The sequence below is a fragment of the Polypterus senegalus genome, chromosome 8, assembly GCF_016835505.1.
Source record: "Polypterus senegalus isolate Bchr_013 chromosome 8, ASM1683550v1, whole genome shotgun sequence".
NCBI lineage: Eukaryota > Metazoa > Chordata > Cladistia > Polypteriformes > Polypteridae > Polypterus > Polypterus senegalus.
This window is the reverse complement of record NC_053161.1, coordinates 63,911,215-63,929,215: the sequence shown is the minus strand read 5'-3', so window position 1 is coordinate 63,929,215 and position 18,001 is coordinate 63,911,215. Positions and strand designations below refer to the sequence as shown.

General features: G+C 36.6%; 1 protein-coding gene across 4 annotated transcripts in view; it reads left to right on the top strand.

The window, feature by feature from the left end:
* LOC120533985 (metabotropic glutamate receptor 8) overlaps positions 1 to 18,001 on the top strand; it is a 1,059,754-nt gene that overhangs the window by 581,729 nt on the left and 460,024 nt on the right. The gene's annotated exons all lie outside the window — the stretch shown is intronic.

Here is an 18,001-nt window from a genome sequence, read left to right as displayed (position 1 = left end):
TTAAAAAGAAACTGGCATTGCTTTATTGTATAATTGTAGAATTATAGCTATCAGAATATTTTCAGTTATGTAAGGCTTTTGTAAATGAATAGTTATTAATAGGAGTTAATATTCATTGGAGTTAATATTAATTGGAATGGGAATTTGCCAACATTTCAAATATTAAGGATATGCATTTCAACATGAAACTGGCATCAAATCCAAAATAATGTACAAAGGTCTCAGTTTAACTGGATTCATGTTGTAGGTTTCTTGGGATTTGTTTCTTCCTTTTATTTTCCAAAAAGTAGGAATTAATTATTTTAATCACAAGAAAATTGCCAATGACACCCAACAGTGCTTTTAAGTGCTGTAGAAATATTCGATTTTAACTTTGATTTTAATCATAGAAGAATAATCAGGTAGGCAGGACAATGACAAATCACTTTATTAGTAAAGTGGGTTTTGTGGAACATATGAGTATTTCTTCAAAGGAATGGTGTGTTAAGTTGCAGTACAATCATATAAACTGCTGTCATTGTTTGAACAGGGAGGAAACAGTAAAAGGAGTTTAAGGCTCCTTTCTTCTCGCCATATCTTTATATGTAATGTGACCTGTTTTAAACACATTCATTTTATTTGTTATATTATAGTTTTTAATTATAGAAAACTGAATAATTGCTAGTGCAGAATTTAAATGCAGCTGCTCTTTCAAAGAGACCAGGGACCTAACTTGCTGGGGTGGTTGTTAATATTGCTGTAGCAAAACATATTCTAGGTCCTTGTTTATAATTTCTGAAAGACCAGTCTACTTGTATTTTCTGAGGAAAATCAACATTTTTGTGCATAGTTCATGTTTTTACCCATGGGTCAACTGCAGCAAAAAACGTTTTTATTAAAGAGTGCTTAAGGGACACTAGGTCTTCTTGAGATAGCAGAAGGGGACAGGAAAGAGCCCTATGAGATTTCTTTGAGAAATGGTTGTGAATTAGTGCTAATTAGCAGAGCTCAGTGAGAATTTTCAAAAATGCGCTTTGAAAAAAACTGGCACTGTATGAATCTTGCATTAATATTTCCCTGGTATTCCTAAGAACAGGTTTCCCAGTGTGGATATTATGTTGATTTATTATGTTAATAGATTTTCTTTCACTTTTTTAATGGTTGGTTCTTGCTTCTCCAAGTTATGATACATGCATACAAGATTCATGATTATGTCATGTATCTGGGGATTGCTGAGATGCTCTATGTCCCTCCATCCATCCATTTCCTTAACTCATTGTTCCATTTATTCATTTTCTGACACATGTAATTCATTTCAGGGACCATAGCCCCGTGAAATACAGTATGTGCTCTTCACAGGCCTGACCCGTGAACAAACTTGCACTGAATTATACTGGGATGATGTTTGAGCTTTGGTTGGGAGGAACGAAGTAACTGCAAATAACCCTGTGTAGTTATGGAGAGTAGAGAGATAGAGAGATAAATAGATAGACAAACTTTGGATTAAAAACCCAGCAAAATGACTATAAAGCAAGAAAATTTCAAAGAAAGAAAAGTTCAGTCACAGTGAGGTATTATGGCAACTTATTGCTAATGGTATAAAGGAGTCCCATTAGTATTTCCCGAGCAATTTATTGGCTGAAAGTTCTCAGTGTTAGTGTGTCAAAGAGAGAATGTGCAGCATTGTTCATAATGGCGCTCAGTTTTGCTTTAATTCATTAATTTGCTACTACCTTCAGGGAGTCCAGAGTGCTTCCCATAACTGAGCTCAGCACAACACAGTGTAGAAGATACAATCTGCCATCACAGAGTTGTAGAAGATATGAAGGATGTCACTTACCACATTAAGGGAATGCAATCTCCTAAGGGAAGAATGCTCTACCCATTCTTATATAGTTCCTCTGCGTTCCAAAACCAGTCTAACGTGTCATTAATGTGGACCCCCAAGTACCATTAGGAGTGTACCACCTCTACATTAACTCCATTAATAAAGACTGGACATAGAACCTCTTTGATGTGGTGAAAGTCAATAACCAGTTCCTTGACTTTTCTGATGTTAAGATGCAGACAATTCTCTTTGCATCAAGCAGCAAAGTTCCTCTGTACTCTGTCTCATCCCCTTTATCAATATACCCCTCAAGTGCAGAATCATCTGAAAAAGTTTCCAAGTGACATGACCTGGTGTTATGTTTGTAGTCTTTGGTGTGCAGAGTGAAGAAAAAAGGTGACAGAACTGTTCCTTGTGGCGCTTCAGTGTTGCTCACATCCATATCAGAAACACAGTCCTTGAGTCTCACAAACTGCGGTCTTTCCAACATATAGTCCATTATCCAGGACAACACAGGCTCATCCACCTGCATATCTCCGAGTTTACCCCTTTACATGGATGGCTGGATGGCATTGAAGGCACTGGAGAAATCAAAAAACATAACTGTCACAGTGCTGCCAGCTTCGTCCAGGTAAGAATAACCCTTGTGGAGCAGATACATAATTGCATCCTCCACTCCCATCTATGTCTGATAGGTCCTCCACAAGAGGACTCATATAGTCCAGGACCAGTCTCTCAAAGGTCTTTATAATGTGAGAAGTAAGTGGCAATGATCTGTAGTCATGAGGTGAACAGGCACTGGTCATGGATTCAAACCCAAACCTCTTAAAATTGTGAGGTATGACTGCAATCACTGCATGATTCTGCTGCCCATGTATATGTTTTTTTCACATAAACATATTACATTTTTTACATTCATTGGTTCTTTAACAAGCAGTTTCAACTACTACTCTAAATTAATGTTTACTTGTGTGATTATGTGATAACAAAAAAGGATTAATAAAAGCTTAAGAAACATCAACTGAAAAAGCAACTGGTTTATTTGTGTTATTTTAATCCATGTAGATTGCAGTAATCATGCAAATGGAAGAATGGACTGCTTTATTATAAATCCATGTTTAAAATATAACATTTCAGATTTACTCTGTATGCCAATTAAGTGAAAAGCAAAATGACAGTGTTCTTTGCATTGGGAATCACAAAGAGTACTTAAGTATTCTTAATTAGCAGTTACCTTGAAAAACAACAAGATTAATAAAGCTAATGTCAGTTGACTTAATATGAAGTTTCACAGTTTCTAACTACAACGTGGTTTGTTTTAATCTTTTAGTTTGTCACGGGAGTGACATAGAATGTGCCAGAGTGCTTAAGTGTTAATTTAACTGTTTAAAGTATTTTTGCTTCTTTATATAGTGTAGTGTTGCAAATGCAAATAATAAAGTCACTTTGGATAAAAGTGTCTGCAAAGCAAATAAATGTAAAAGTACATGTAAAAAAGTGAGAGGATGATTACTATACTGTACATTCTATGGGAAGATGAGTGGAAGCCAGGGCACACCGTATTCTCATGTAAACAATGATGACAAAGGCTATGGAGTGAAACACACAAATTACTTGATTTTGTGTTCAAAGGAACAGTGTTCATATGAAAAAAAAAACTCACTTATGATGTATTGCTTAACTCATCTTGACATCTACTTATGAAAGGTGTCAAGCTTTTTGGGGTTTCCCCCCTATTTATGACCCTCTAGACCAAAAAAAAAATTTCTACGCAATGTTTGGACCATATATTGTGCAGGAAGTTATGATAAAGAGTAAACTAATAGAAGTCTTCAGCACAAACTATCAGGATGTGAAGTTATGCATGTCCCGTAAACCAACTCCAGGGAGTTCACTCCCCAAATAAGATACCAAGGGTCAAAAGTTATTGCTTTTCACAAAACTTTGAAAAAATGTGCTTTGAAAAATGTATAATTTAATGATTTAAATTGAAGCACACATTTTAATATTTCAAATATTAACTATCCTTGTTTATTACATACTTCTTCCTCATGAACTTAATTATTATATTTCTTATGAACACTCCGAATTAGGGTGGCTTATGCTAATTCCCACTTTCTTCTTCTTGAGTCAATTAGTAGAATGATTAGGATTTCCCTCCTTATATATCCCGTGTACATGTTATTCAGTGAGGGCATGCAAGCAGCACTGGCAAGAATGCAAAGGCAGATGTACATAGCCTTAAATGGAGGTGTGGGCAGCTAAACAGGCAAGACAGTGTGCCACATGGAGAAGGTGAACATCTTTAATCTGGTCCACATTGTAACATTTTGCTTTTTAAAATTTACCTAAACAAGTACAAGATAACATTTCTAAGCTTGGAAATGTATTGTGCTTTTGAAGAAAAGTATGTTATTGTCCTGGGTGTAAAAGAGGGATTTATCACAGGAATACTGTTTTGCAGATATTCACATTGTTGTGAACATTAAATCTTGTAGAGCAGTCAAATTTAATAATATGGCTCTGGATGTATCAAAAGGCTGGGATGGCTTGTTTCCTTCCTTTACTTAAATTTATACAGTATATGGCACTTAAAGGTACCCTATGGAGTTACTGGCAAGGATGCTGCCCCCATCTGATTTTCTGCAACACTTATTATTATTATTATTATTATTATTATTATTATTATTATATCAATGACTATAATTATTTCTTCAAAATGTACCAGATATTAAAAGAGTCTCTGCCTGAACAAATAATATAAAACTGTGATTCTAATTTAATTTATTTGTTTTCTAGTGCTTGGCATTTATAAATAATTTCCAGTTTGTACTAAATAGCTGATAGTGCCACTCTTAATACAGATGTCGTCATAAATCTGACACTGCACTATGTTGGAATTCTGAACCAAGTCTCCATGCACATCATCTTCAGTTCAGTGGCATTTATATATTTATTAACGTGATCTCTTCAACACAAATCCAGTCATTGCATATCAGTGGCATACAGGTCAGTCTTTGGTTAGACAATTCCAAAACTCCACACTTCTTTTGCTTATTCAGACTTGTTTCTGTGTCCTGTGTAATTGACTTGCCATATAATCTAGTTGCTCTACATTTTATTCATTGATGGCAAGTCATGTAGCCTCCTTAGCATTACATTTCATTCTCAAAAAAAAATGTAAAAAGTGTTGCATTTTTTTGGCTTGAAAAATGACATATTTATTAAATCTCACCTTTCTACTGTGAAATGTGCAAAACACTAAAAGTACAAAGTCATACGTGTAGAAAGTACAATAATGATACAGATAATAATAATGAAAACAATAATAAAAAAATTCTAATACCATATATACTGTGAAAATGTGTCGTTGGTGTGGTATATCTTGAAGCACAGTGAAATACACAATACAACGTGAAAGTCGGGATAATAGTAGCGTAATTCCTTGTGAATTATCTTTCCAGACTGATCAGCTTTTGAACAGCAAGGCACATGTGCGATTGACACGAGCATCACTTTCTGATTCAACAGAATCACTTTCGATTTCGCTGTCCATTTCAATTTCACTGCCTGAAGACAGATTCACCTCCTTATCACTGCTCGTATCACTGTCAAGAGTGTGGAACACCTTGGCTGCTGAAAAACGTTTCTTACGAGAAACTATTAAGAGGCTAGAAGATGTGTCTGCCCTGTTGACCGGGTAACACTTGGGCCTGTCACTTATGAAAGACACAGCTATATCATTTCCTGAGCGATGTTCAGCACTAATACTGTTGCCACTTTTACAGCCCAAGTAATCTTTGGATCTAACACTTACAACACAAGACCCATCTATACAGTTGCCCGAGTGATGCTCAGGATTAACACTTTTAGCAGTATTTTTACAACCCGAGTCACACTAATGAGTCCTGATTCAGCAAAGCATTATAAGACCATGACGCTACCACCACTATATTTAATCACTGTGTTAAAAAGCTTTTTCTTAATATCATTGAACAAGCATAAAATGATAAGGATGTATAACTCAATATGTGCCTTTGCGAACTTAATTTTTCATACCCATGAAGTCAACCATATCATAACACTAAATTGTAAATGAAAGAAGCCCAAAACTAAAAACCAAATACAAAACACAATTTTAAATCAGTGTCATTCATAAAAGCATAATAAACAGACTGACTTGTGTGCATATAGTAGGACTGTTCTTCTGGGACAGATTCAGCCTTTATTTGAAGTGGCCCTTATTGTTCCAGTATCTTGACATAATGAAAATAATTACTCTTATCATACTTAACCACCATTGACTTACCCTTGTCTGGCAGTAGGTGATTCATGACTGCTAATATCTTTTTTGTCAGAAATGAGTATTGGATGCTGTTGTGTTGTGCACTGGACGACAGACCCTGACAGAGTGAAAATGACATAAGAAAAGGCTTTGGAGCTCTGTTATGAGCAACACTGCTGGATGTGTCATCTTTAGTTTGGGTGTATTGTGTCTCTAGTCTGTTCCTGGGTTAAGAATAAAAAATGATAAAAATAACAGATCAGAAAGTAGAATGAAAAGGCTTAAACCTGCAATGCAGTGATCTTTTACGGAGCTTAGATTGATTTTTTCTTATAGCAAAATGGATTGCTGTTTTTTAAATACCAATGATATTGTTTGCTGCTGTTTTACAGGTAATCCTTGATAATTAATCCTATCTAACATTATCAAACTGTTTTAATTGCTTTTCAGAATTAGCCCTGGAATTCTTTTTAATGACTACTCTGTTTATCATTCTGAATGTTCAAAAAGCATTCAGCTATGGTTGAATAAATTCCAGTTGGCAGTCATGTGGCACAAAGAAGTAACATAAGTCCTCAGGGTTTAAACTGATAACCAAATGACAATAACACTTGTAGCGTGTATTTGTATTACAAGAGTTGCTCGATTCAAATCATTACTTTTAAGCCTGACATTTTCTTCATTTCCTGCAATGGAATTTTACACATTGTGAAAATAACTATTAGGCAAAATAATAATCTGTTGCAATAATTAAACTATTAGGCTACGTAAGGTATTTTATTTAACAACATTGGCAATGTAGATTTTTTAGCTACATTTCTAAATATTTGTTTATACGTAGAGTGGCTAGGCTTAATTAAATGATGGGCCACTTAAAATAAATAAAATGAGTAACACTAAGTAGTGAATAAATTATATTTTCAAACCCTTTTGGGTTCGCTTTCAGGGTATATTTTACTAAGTAATACTGTAAGCTCAGAGTGAATACAGCAGAATAAAATAAAAAATAATATTTTCACTCTTTTTCACAATGCTGTTTCTTCTTCTATGCTATTCCCTTGGACAGGATAAATCCTCATCTATAAGAGAACAGGAGAGAGAGAGAGCTAGAGAGGAGATGACATAGCATAAATTAGATAAGTCTAAAACAAGTGTTAAGAAATTTATGACCAAGCATAAGTCTGGAGAGAATATGGGAAAGGCAATCCTACGGCAAGTTACTGAACAAGAGAGAAAGAGGTCTAGAAATATTATAAATAAATACATTTGCACACACAGCCTAATTCAGATACTGTTGTTACAAAAATGTCACCATTTGTGGATGTTTTGTACTGGTTGAGTGTTGGCCATCAAGTCCATTTTAGCATATTAGGGCTCTGGATGTTCAGCTGTCCCCAGCTGAATTTGGCTTTTGTGAAGCACAGGGGACACTGTTTTGACTTCAGCTGCAGAAATTAGTCTGTGGTGAACAGTAGCAAATCCTTTGCATCCTTTTCTTGAAATTCTTGTGGAATATTTAATCTGGGTTTATTTCAAATGTGTTTAGTGTTAAAGTTGTAGTCATGTTGACTTTAACATTATTAATTGTGGATGCATGTAGCGTTCACCCTGTTTAGCAAAAATATGTTGAAACTTATGTATACCTTTTCAGTGCAGTTACCTACAGTAGAACCATCAACTTGCAGGTTTAATGTTTTTAGGGGCCGGTCATTTCATAAAGAAATGGTACAAAGAAAAAAAATTGAGAATTTAAAATATATGAATCACACTTGAAACTGTGCAAACACCAGTAAATAAAAAATTATGGTCTTTGGTAGCTGTGCACTGGGTTGCAAAATCAAAATTTTCAATGCCCTTACATTATGATTTACTGTTGCTATGAGGCTCTTGTGGTGAAATGTCTTGTTCGGTTAAAAATGAGGTGTAGTAGTACCATTGTATACTGCTCAAAAGAATTAAAGGAACACTTTTTAATCAGAGTATAGCATAAAGTCAATGAAACTTATGGGATATTGATCTGGTCAGTTAAGTAGCAGAGGGGGTTGTTAATCAGTTTCAGCTGCTGTGGTGTTAATGAAATTAACAACAGATGCACTAGAGGGGCAACAATGAGATGACCCCCAAAACAGGAATGGTTTAACAGGTGGAGGCCACTGACATTTTTCCCTCCTCATCTTTTCTGACTGTTTCTTCACTAGTTTTGCATTTGGCTACAGTCAGTTTCACTACTGGTAGCATGAGGCGATACCTGGACCCTACAGAGGTTGCACAGGTAGTCCAACTTCTCCAGGATGGCACATCAATACGTGTCATAGCCAGAAGGTTTGCTGTGTCTCCCAGCACAGTCTCAAGGGCATTGAGGAGATTCTAGGAGACAAGCAGTTACTCTAGGAGAGCTGGAGAGGGCCATAGAAGGTCCATAACCCATCAGCAGGACCAGTATCTGCTCCTTTGGGCAAGGAGGAACAGGATGAGCACTGTCAGAGCCCTACAAAATGACCTCCAGCAGGCCACTGGTGTGAATGTCTCTGACCAAACAACCAGAAAGACTTCATGAGGGTGACCCAAGGGCCCCATGTCCTCTAATGGGCCCTGAGCTCACTGCCCAGCAGCATGCAGCTCGATTGGCATTCGCCATAGAATACCAGAATTTGCAGATGCACCACTGGTGCCCTGTGCTTTTTACAGATGAGAGCAGGTTCACCCTGAGCACATGACAGAAGTGAAAGGGTCTGGAGAAGCCATGGAGAACATTATGCTGCCTGTAACATCATTCAGCATGAGCAAGATTGTCTGGGGAGGCATATCCATGGAGGGTCACACAGACCGCTACAGGCTTGACAAAGGCACTTTGGCTGCCATTAGGTATCAGGATGAAATCCTTGGACCCATTGTCAGACCCTATGCTGGTACAGTGGCTCCTGGTGCACGACAATTCCTGGCCTCATGTGGTGAGAGTATGCAGGCAGTTCCTGGAGGATGAAGGAATTGATACCATTGACTGGCTACCACACTTTCCTGACCTAAATCCAATAGAACACCTCTGGGACATTATGTTTTGGTCCATCCAATGCCACCAGGTCGCACCTCAGACTGTCCAGGAGCTCAGTGATGCCCTGGTCCAGATCTGGGAGGAGATCCCCCACAACACCATCTGTCATCTCATTAGAAGCATGCACCGATGTTGTCAGGCATGTATACAAGAACACAGGGGCCATACAAAGTGCTGCGTACAATTTTGAGTTGCTGCAATTCAATTTTGGCAAAATGGACTAGCCTGCCACATCATTGTTTTACTCTGATTTTTGGGGCGTCTTTGAATTCAGGGCTCTTATAGGCTTTTATAATGGAAAGAGTGATAACATCCCAGTGAAATCATGACATGGCTCTCATCTAGTGCTTATGGAACATTTCAAGATCTCCATCCAAAGATTATATCAACAAAAACAGAAAGTACAATGGAAAGCACCACAACAGTGCAAGGTGCACTCAATCTACTAATAAACATTATATTTAATGCAACTCACAGAAAAACAGAAGTCATGGCAAAATGCTACTGAAAGCATTGTTGTAACATGAAGACTTGTTTATGAATTTTGTGCAGCAGATGAGGAGTTCAAGTCATTGTAAATGAGAACTACATTGCATGCTGTATTAACTGCATTCTGCTAGCATTTTTTTATTATTTTTACATGACTAGTAATTTACACTGCAGTCAAGAGAGCAATGAGTCTGAAAAGTGCTGCCACCTGTTTTTACATTCACATTTTCTACAATGTGGTAGTAAAATATAACAGTAAATAAGTCATTATTTTGTCACTTTAGGCAGGAATAAATTTTCCCAGTCCTGAAAGTACAAAAGTATTCTCAGAAATTCATTCTTCTTTTTTCGTACCTGCTTGTTAAAATCGAGGGACACAAGGGGGTTAGATTCTGTATTGAGCAGGAGCCAGCAAGACACCAATCCGATACTTGCACACACCTGTAAACCCACAATAACGCTAGTCAATTATTATATAGCCAGCTCTCCCTACAGCATGCATTTGGATTGTAGATGTCCTCAGTAAAAAGTCAGGAGACATAATAGTAAAACTATTTTAGTGCAAAGTTCACTAAATAATCGATGAATAGCCATAATTGGTAGTGAATGTCGTGGTGTGGGCATCATTTTCAAGACAGAAAGACAAGGATTTAATGCAGACAGCAAAACAATACTCTTTTCTATTCTAAATAGCTAAATCTTGTGGAATCATTAATAAAGGTCTCTCTCTTAGACAGGTTAAGTTACAGATTTTTTTTGATAAACAAATCTGGATTCCTGGTTGATAACTCCCATGTTGCATATCAGAAGTAATAAAATATTAATTGACTGGCTGGCCTGTAGGCATAGGTGTCCGTGATGTCTTCTGTAATAAATTTTACAAAAAAACATGCTGTATTTCCTCTGCAGTCTCTTTCAAGGTTCATAAATCTTTAATTATCTAATATTTCAAACACCTAAAATGTAAATATAGGAAATAATTTGATTTGAAGTATTTTGTTTTTGACCACTTCCTGCTGGAATGGGGTAGGATAGGTTAATCTTTATTTTTAGTAGTAGTAGTCATATTCAGCATGTTAAAGGCAACTTCTGTAATTTTGAAAGATTACAAAAAACTCACTTTTTTATATATTGTAAATACTTAAATTAAGGCTATATTAGTTTTACTGGTTTAATTATTGGAGAAATTTAGTATGGATCATTTAACCCAAGAAACAGGTAGGATATAAACATACCTCAGCTTTCTTTTAGTTATTTAAACTTTGTTCCCTGGTATACATTTAAATTACACCTAGTCTTTTATTTGAGCAGCATACTTTCTGGAACCCATGTTTACCTTTCTCCTCATGTGTGCGTAATTATAGTGACTGATCCGTTAACAAGGAATTATTTCCTAGTGTAAGAGCGGCTACACTTATTTACTCCACTATATTTCTCTACTAACTTATGGGTCTGGCTTCATAACTGCAACATCTGCTTACCTTTTACTGAACGCTTGCTGGTCTAGGCACGTACTCGTGTTTTTCTTTGTTAGAATGTGCATGTAATCTAAATACCAAACACATTGTAAATGTAAGAACTGAAAATAAAGACTCAAATAAAGACAAAAACAACAGTCAAGACAATAATAGGTAACGGACTGTAGAAAACAAAAAAGTTGTGGAAAGTCATATACCAACATAATTAAGTAAAGAATACAAAATAAATGTCTTCACATAATGTGTACTTCAATGTGTATTTAATTTTAGATAAAGACAGAAGGCACCATTGCAGTTCAGATTTTAGGTAAGCCAGCCTTGATGTTTAATAAATTGATAATGCAGGCTCTCTTTGAGTGTCTGATAGAATTTTTCACATGGTAGAGTGACAAACATTCTGTAACTGGTGTGTGTTTGTGACAACTTTGATGATGCTTAGGGCTTTCCTCCAGCACTATTTATCATAATTCAACCATATAATTCATGCTTCTATATGCCCTGCCTTTAGGAATATCTGCAATGTGCTAGGCTGTTCTTGCTTCATTTAGCATTTTTCGCATGCCATGTATATATATGATTCTGTATTACTATTAATGGTGCTGTATAAAATAACAGTTAAAACATTTTTTTTGAAAATAAATTAAATGAGCTTGTGACTTACAATAGTGGAGAAAGGGAAAACTTAGTAGACATTTTATGTGTAGAAGATTTAATTTAATAATAATAATAATAATAAATTGGGAAAGTGTGACAGCGCAGCATAAAGTGGTGGTATGGGACTGAGAAATCAGAGCTAGCAAGGAAATAAAACCAGAGCAAGCAGCACCAAGGATAAAGTGGTGGAGATTAAAAGAAGAGGGGCCCAGAAACAGGCTTACGGGAAAAGTTTTCAATGAGGTGCAGAGGAATGGTGGTAGAAGAATAGCAAAGTTGTATTAAGAGTAGGTGAAACATGAAGGGAAGACCACTGGTGACAAACAGACATGATGGTGGAACACAGAGGTGCAGCATTTGATATAGTTTAAAAAAGGAGCCAAAGAAGAAATGGTACCAATCAGGGAAGGAGAAAGATAATGAAATGTATTACAAACAAGGAGGCAAAGAAGGCAGTGGAAAGAGCCAAGGCACTAGTTTTTGAGGAGGTGTGTTAAAAACTGGAGACAAAAGAGGAAGAGAGAATGATTTTTAGAATAGTGAATGCTAGAAACAAGGCTGATAAAGCAGATGAAAGATTATGCAACGTGTGGTCTTGAGAAGTTGCAAGATTGAGCTGTGGCCCCATACAGAAATGAGAACAGATAAAAAGAAAAAGGAAGAAGGAGATTCTGTTTAAAAGAAATAAAAGAAATCATTATTTTACCCAATATACATTAGTGATGGGAAGTTCGGATCATTTTACAGACTCGGACCTTTGAGTCTCGTTCAGCAAAATGAACGAATAATTTTTCGAGTCATTTCATTCAATTCTCTTTCCTGCTCAGACTGCATAGGTTAAGCTTATGGGGCTGTCACGTGAAGAACGAACGACTCAAACCCGAAGACTCGAGAGATGAACTAATCAATTCTGTTTCCGGCTCAGACTGCATTGGTTAAACTTATGGGGCTGTCACGTGATGAACGAATGACTCGAAAAACCCGAAGACTTGAAACAGGTAAATCAATTTCAATACAGAAACTATAGGATGTTGCGCAAATGCGCATGCGCGACTGAACGAATCACTCCCACGAGACTACTCATTCTTCCCGAGTCACATTAAAGATTTGTTCAAAAACGACCCATCACTAATATACATTTAAAACTAATATTTATATTCAAAATGTCATACTGTATCTTTATGGATAGCTGTATATTCTCAAACCTATTTAGTCGAATTGAGTTATACAGGGACCTGAAGCTTATCCCAGCAACACTGGGTACAAGGCAGGAGCTCATTTATTGATATTTGCAACTCTTGTTTATTGCCAGTTTTTAGTTATTTGAATCTTCTACAATATTATGTTGCACCCTGTGCTATAGTTTTCTGGTCTCTGCGCCAGTGGCATTGGCAACAAACACTTTTAATTGTACAATAAGGTATAATGGCAATAACAGAGCCTGAGGCTTCAGGAGGCCTCAATTCAGTTCACCTGGGAATTTTCCACATAATGAAGACAGGGAAGAATATGCCAGTATATAAATGTAAAGTATGTGAAAAAAAAAGTTGCTAAATAAAAACACAAGATATCTAATACAAATAACAAAAGTCTTAATCAAAAATCACCATAATCATCCAATCATGTTATTTAACTTTTAGAGCTAAAGCTGTATATTTATGCAATTATTACAAGATATTGGAAGATCCTAATGATAATCAGAACTTACATAATCAACTCACGACTGAAGATATCCTTTTGCCATGGACCCATTCCTATGGGGAAAACTGGAAACAAACAGCTAAGTATAATAAAGGAAATCTAATAGTCATAAAATATTTATTTCCAGCATGTACAAGTTTAATTTAAAATAGTAAATGAAGAATAGGATGTTTTAAAATGATAATTATTATTCCAGAAAAGGTTATGCCTTCTGGCATCTGATCAGCCTGAGATGAACACTCTAATTTGTGGTTAATAACATTGGTTTAAGTGATGAATTTAAGATTAGTATAGTAAATAATGGCTGGAACTGACACACAAGAGACTGTGGTAAAATATTTTCTTCAGTTTATTCATTGTCTTTGGCAGCATTGGCTTACTAACCACTTTCAATCATGTACTATTGTATTCTCACCTCTGTAAGCAGGTTAGATTACCCTCAGGCCTGTCGCGACAAGGCAGGCAAACCAAGCAATTGCTTGGGGCCCCGAGCTGGCCTGGGGCCCCAAGACAATGACTGGTTAAGAATAAAATGCAGCGACAAACTGTGTGAGCGCCCCATTGATAGTGAATGCAGTAAAGTGCAATGACACTGTTATCGGGATCCCCCTCAAGGGGCCCCTCGCTGACAGCAGCCAGCCAACCACGCGATCTCTGCTGCCGGCAAAATACAAAACTTCCTCGGCAGTCAGGAAGCGGAATTATACTTCAGGAAGCCAAAAAAGAAAGAAGAGAAAGGAAGAGGAGGATAAGAAAAAACAAGACAGTGGTAAGTGATAAATTACACACATAAAATAGCTCTACTTGTCTTGTACAAATGGTGCAATTTTGCAGCAGGTAGGCTAGCAGAAATATGTTTACAGTAATCCCTCCTCGATCGCGGGGGTTCTGGAACGCAAACCCCGCGATCGAGGAGGGATTACTGTAAAGATGAAAATCCGCGAAGTACAAACCATATGTTTGTATGGTTATTTTTATATATTTTAAGCCCTTAGAAACTCTCCCACACTGTTAACATTATTAGAGCCCTCTAGAAATGAAATAACACCCTTTAGTCAAAAGTTTAAACTGTCCTCCATGACAAGACAGAGATGACAGTTTTTTCTCACAATTAAAAGAATGCAAATAGATCTTCTCTTTAGGAGCAGAGAATTTCAGAGGGAGAGAGAGAGCTCGCTCACAAAGAAAAGCAAACAATCAAAAAATCAATACTTGTGCTTTTAAGTTTGCCGCGGCATTTTTTAGAGGAGCGTCAGTATCTTCTAAGCAAACAGCCTCTCTGCTCACATCTCCTCCGTCAGGCGCAGAGAACGTCAGAGAGAGAGAGAGAGCGAGAGAAATTAAAGCAAACAATCCAAAATCAATAAGTGTGTTTTGGAAGCACCGTGATAAAGCGGCATTTCTTAGAGGTGCGTTCAGTATCCACTAGGCAAACAGCTTCTGTGCAAGCAGCCCCTCTGCTCACAGCCCCTCCGTCAGGCATAGAATGTCAGAGAGGGTGAGAGAGAGGCAGAGACAAGCAAACAATCAAGTTCCGCGCGGGAAGCATATCTTATAGCATTGAGGAGTTTTATTTAATATGTAATACATGTTCTGATTTGGTAGCTTCTAAGCCATCCGCCAATAGTGTCCCTTGTATGAAATCAACAGGGCAAACAAACTGAGGAAGCAAGTACCATAAATTAAAGACACATTGTCCGCAGAAATCCGCGAACCAGCGAAAAATCCGTCATATGTATTTAGATATGCTTACATTTAAAATCCGCGATAGAGTGAAGCCGCTGAAAGTCGAGCGATATAGCGAGGATTACTGTATGTATCATACATAAATGACATGACATTGCTATAGCTTTGTAATAGGTTTTGATGAAAGTGGCATAGCATGCTATACTAACTATTCCACGTCTGTGATAATCTATTTAGGAAAACAACACAATAAATTCTGTGCATCAAACATTAGCTTGGGATGTTTTTAAGCATTGGTAGTCGACTCACAGCACTACTAATAATTAGTAAACATTTAATTATAATTTCACTGTTTGTTAACAGTAAAAAGTTTATTTATATAGCACATTTCATACACAATGGCAATTCAAAGTGCTTTACATAGAAGAAATTAAAATAATAAAAAGAAATAAGAATAATTAAAACAGTTTAGAAAAATAAAATAAAATACAGTACAGTCGGACGAACAGCTGCACAGTGCTCATTCAGTAAATGCATAGCTAAAGACTAAAGATTAATTAACTGTCAATTTACCTTCTATTAATGATTGTTTATTGGTACAGTGGTGTTTTTTGCAAATGTTAAATTGTTGAAAATGTTCAAATTTTATGCACTTTATATGCAACAGCAGTATTTGCACAGTAAACCTTTTTTATTTATATAAAGTGTGAGTGAATTTAAACTGTATGGCTATGCTGTGGTTCCTTTGCGTGCGTGCGTGTGTGCGGGGGGCCTCCATGTCCATTTTGCTTGGGGCCCCCAAATTCCTTCAAACGGCCCTGATTACCCTTACAAGCAGAATGAAGTAATTTGATCTTTTATAGATGTTATTTTTAAGCACAACATATCTTTAGCTCATTAAGATTGAGATTAATTTGTAAGATTTAAGAAAATGTTCCCTAGCTGTAGTAAATAAATTGTCTATGAATCATGCATTGCCTTTTACAAACATTCTAAAGATACAGTAGACAAACTTTCACTCTAATAGAACTGTCAAAGTGTTTTAAAAGGCAAAAATACCGTACTGCTATTTGGTTGTACAATGCATAGTTCTGCCACCTAAAGGATAGAGTGTCTTTGGTTCAAAACTCACATCCAGTCATTATCAGCATCTGCTGATATACTGGGTTAGATTGATTAAAATCTGAGCAAAAGGCAATTAAAACTTTCCTGAGTGTTAAGTTTTGTGGGCCCTTTGATGGACTGCTGTTCTGTCCAGGGCTGTCTCCTGTGTTGTGCCCAGTGCTACTGTGATAGGTTACATTATGCAAAAAAAGGAAACCACTACAGAACCCCTTCGGCCCATCTGCTTCAGATGATGTTAGGGCAATCCACATAGCTGGGAAAAGGCTCTTAGTGCTGTGCCCTCTTATCCTACTCTCACTTTGGCAATATTAGATGCTCTTTCACAACTCCTTGAATCTCCTGCTGTAAATATTAGCCAACAAGGCCCAGTTGTCTCTTCCTTGATGCTCCTAGCACCTGAACTTCCATTATCTGCTGTAGAAAACTAACCCATCAGTGGTATTCCTACTGAGCTCATTGGCACAGCTAAATTAAGTTTTGCTCAATGCTGAAAAGTGGTGCAGAGTCCCTTGACCTTCAAGTTACTTTACAAGTTAAAAGACTGGGAACCAGATGGTCATCTGCAGTATTGCTTAGTGTACATCAGTAAATGGCTAAAGGGCAAGCTGAAGTGAACACACATTCAAAAGCAGGCAACAATTCTCTATCTGAAATGACAGTTCATTGCAGCAGGAGTGAATGAACCATTTCAACAGAAGAGCCTTCTGAAACCTGAAAGCAAAGTCTTCATTCAACTGATTTAGAGGTGTGTTTAGCATGGAAGCTAAAATTATTACACAGGCATCTCAATCCAGGAGTACATTCTTGCAACTAAGATCTGTTTTAGCAGATGTTGTGCTTCCCTCTGACTTTGATGCTGATATCATTTTAGAAACAGTTTCCTATGCAATATTAGCTGGTAAAAATACAACCTTAAATCAGAAAAATTTGGAATGATATAGAAAATTCAAATTCAAATAAAAAAGAAAAAAAAAAAAAACCCTAAGTGATTCCATTTCATTGCAGACAGTATGAACCCAAGATATTTCATGTTTTGTCTGGATTCCTGGATTTCAGGCCTGCAACACATTCCAAAAAAAGTTGGAACTGTAATGCATTCACCACTGCTTTTTCTGATTTGTGGTTGTATCTTCATACAATTTGGTACACTTTTTAGGGTTGCAGGGATCCAGAACTCACCCCAGTAGCATTGTGACACAAAACCAGAACCCGCCCTAGGTGAGATACCACTCAATCTCAGGACAAACTCATGCACAGAACCCACATTCATAACAACTCATTTTAGAATTGTCCACTATTCTAGCTGCCATATTTTTGTGCGTATACTTCTATAAAATTCCTAAATGAAATTTTCACATTATATTTAAGTTAGCATATTTAATCACTGATAGAAGAACTATTGCGTTTTCTGTGTATAACTGTAGTGTTTCTAATTTCTAGTCTGAGACCAAGATTCCACATTTGCAAGCAGCTCATTTTAATATTTAACAGTCATACTAGATAAATCAAAACCATTCCTTAATATTTATGAAGAAACAGGAAACATGAATATGGTCTTCTTTATTTAAGAAAAATTAATTGCACTCACCTAAACTTCTGTTAGTTTTGTAACAACAATTAGCAGAGGTTGCATGTGGTTTTTTGTAAGGTACAGCAATGAATCAGTTTAAAGTTTGCCATCTTGTTGATCCTGACAGAGAACACCCACAATGAGATCATATTGA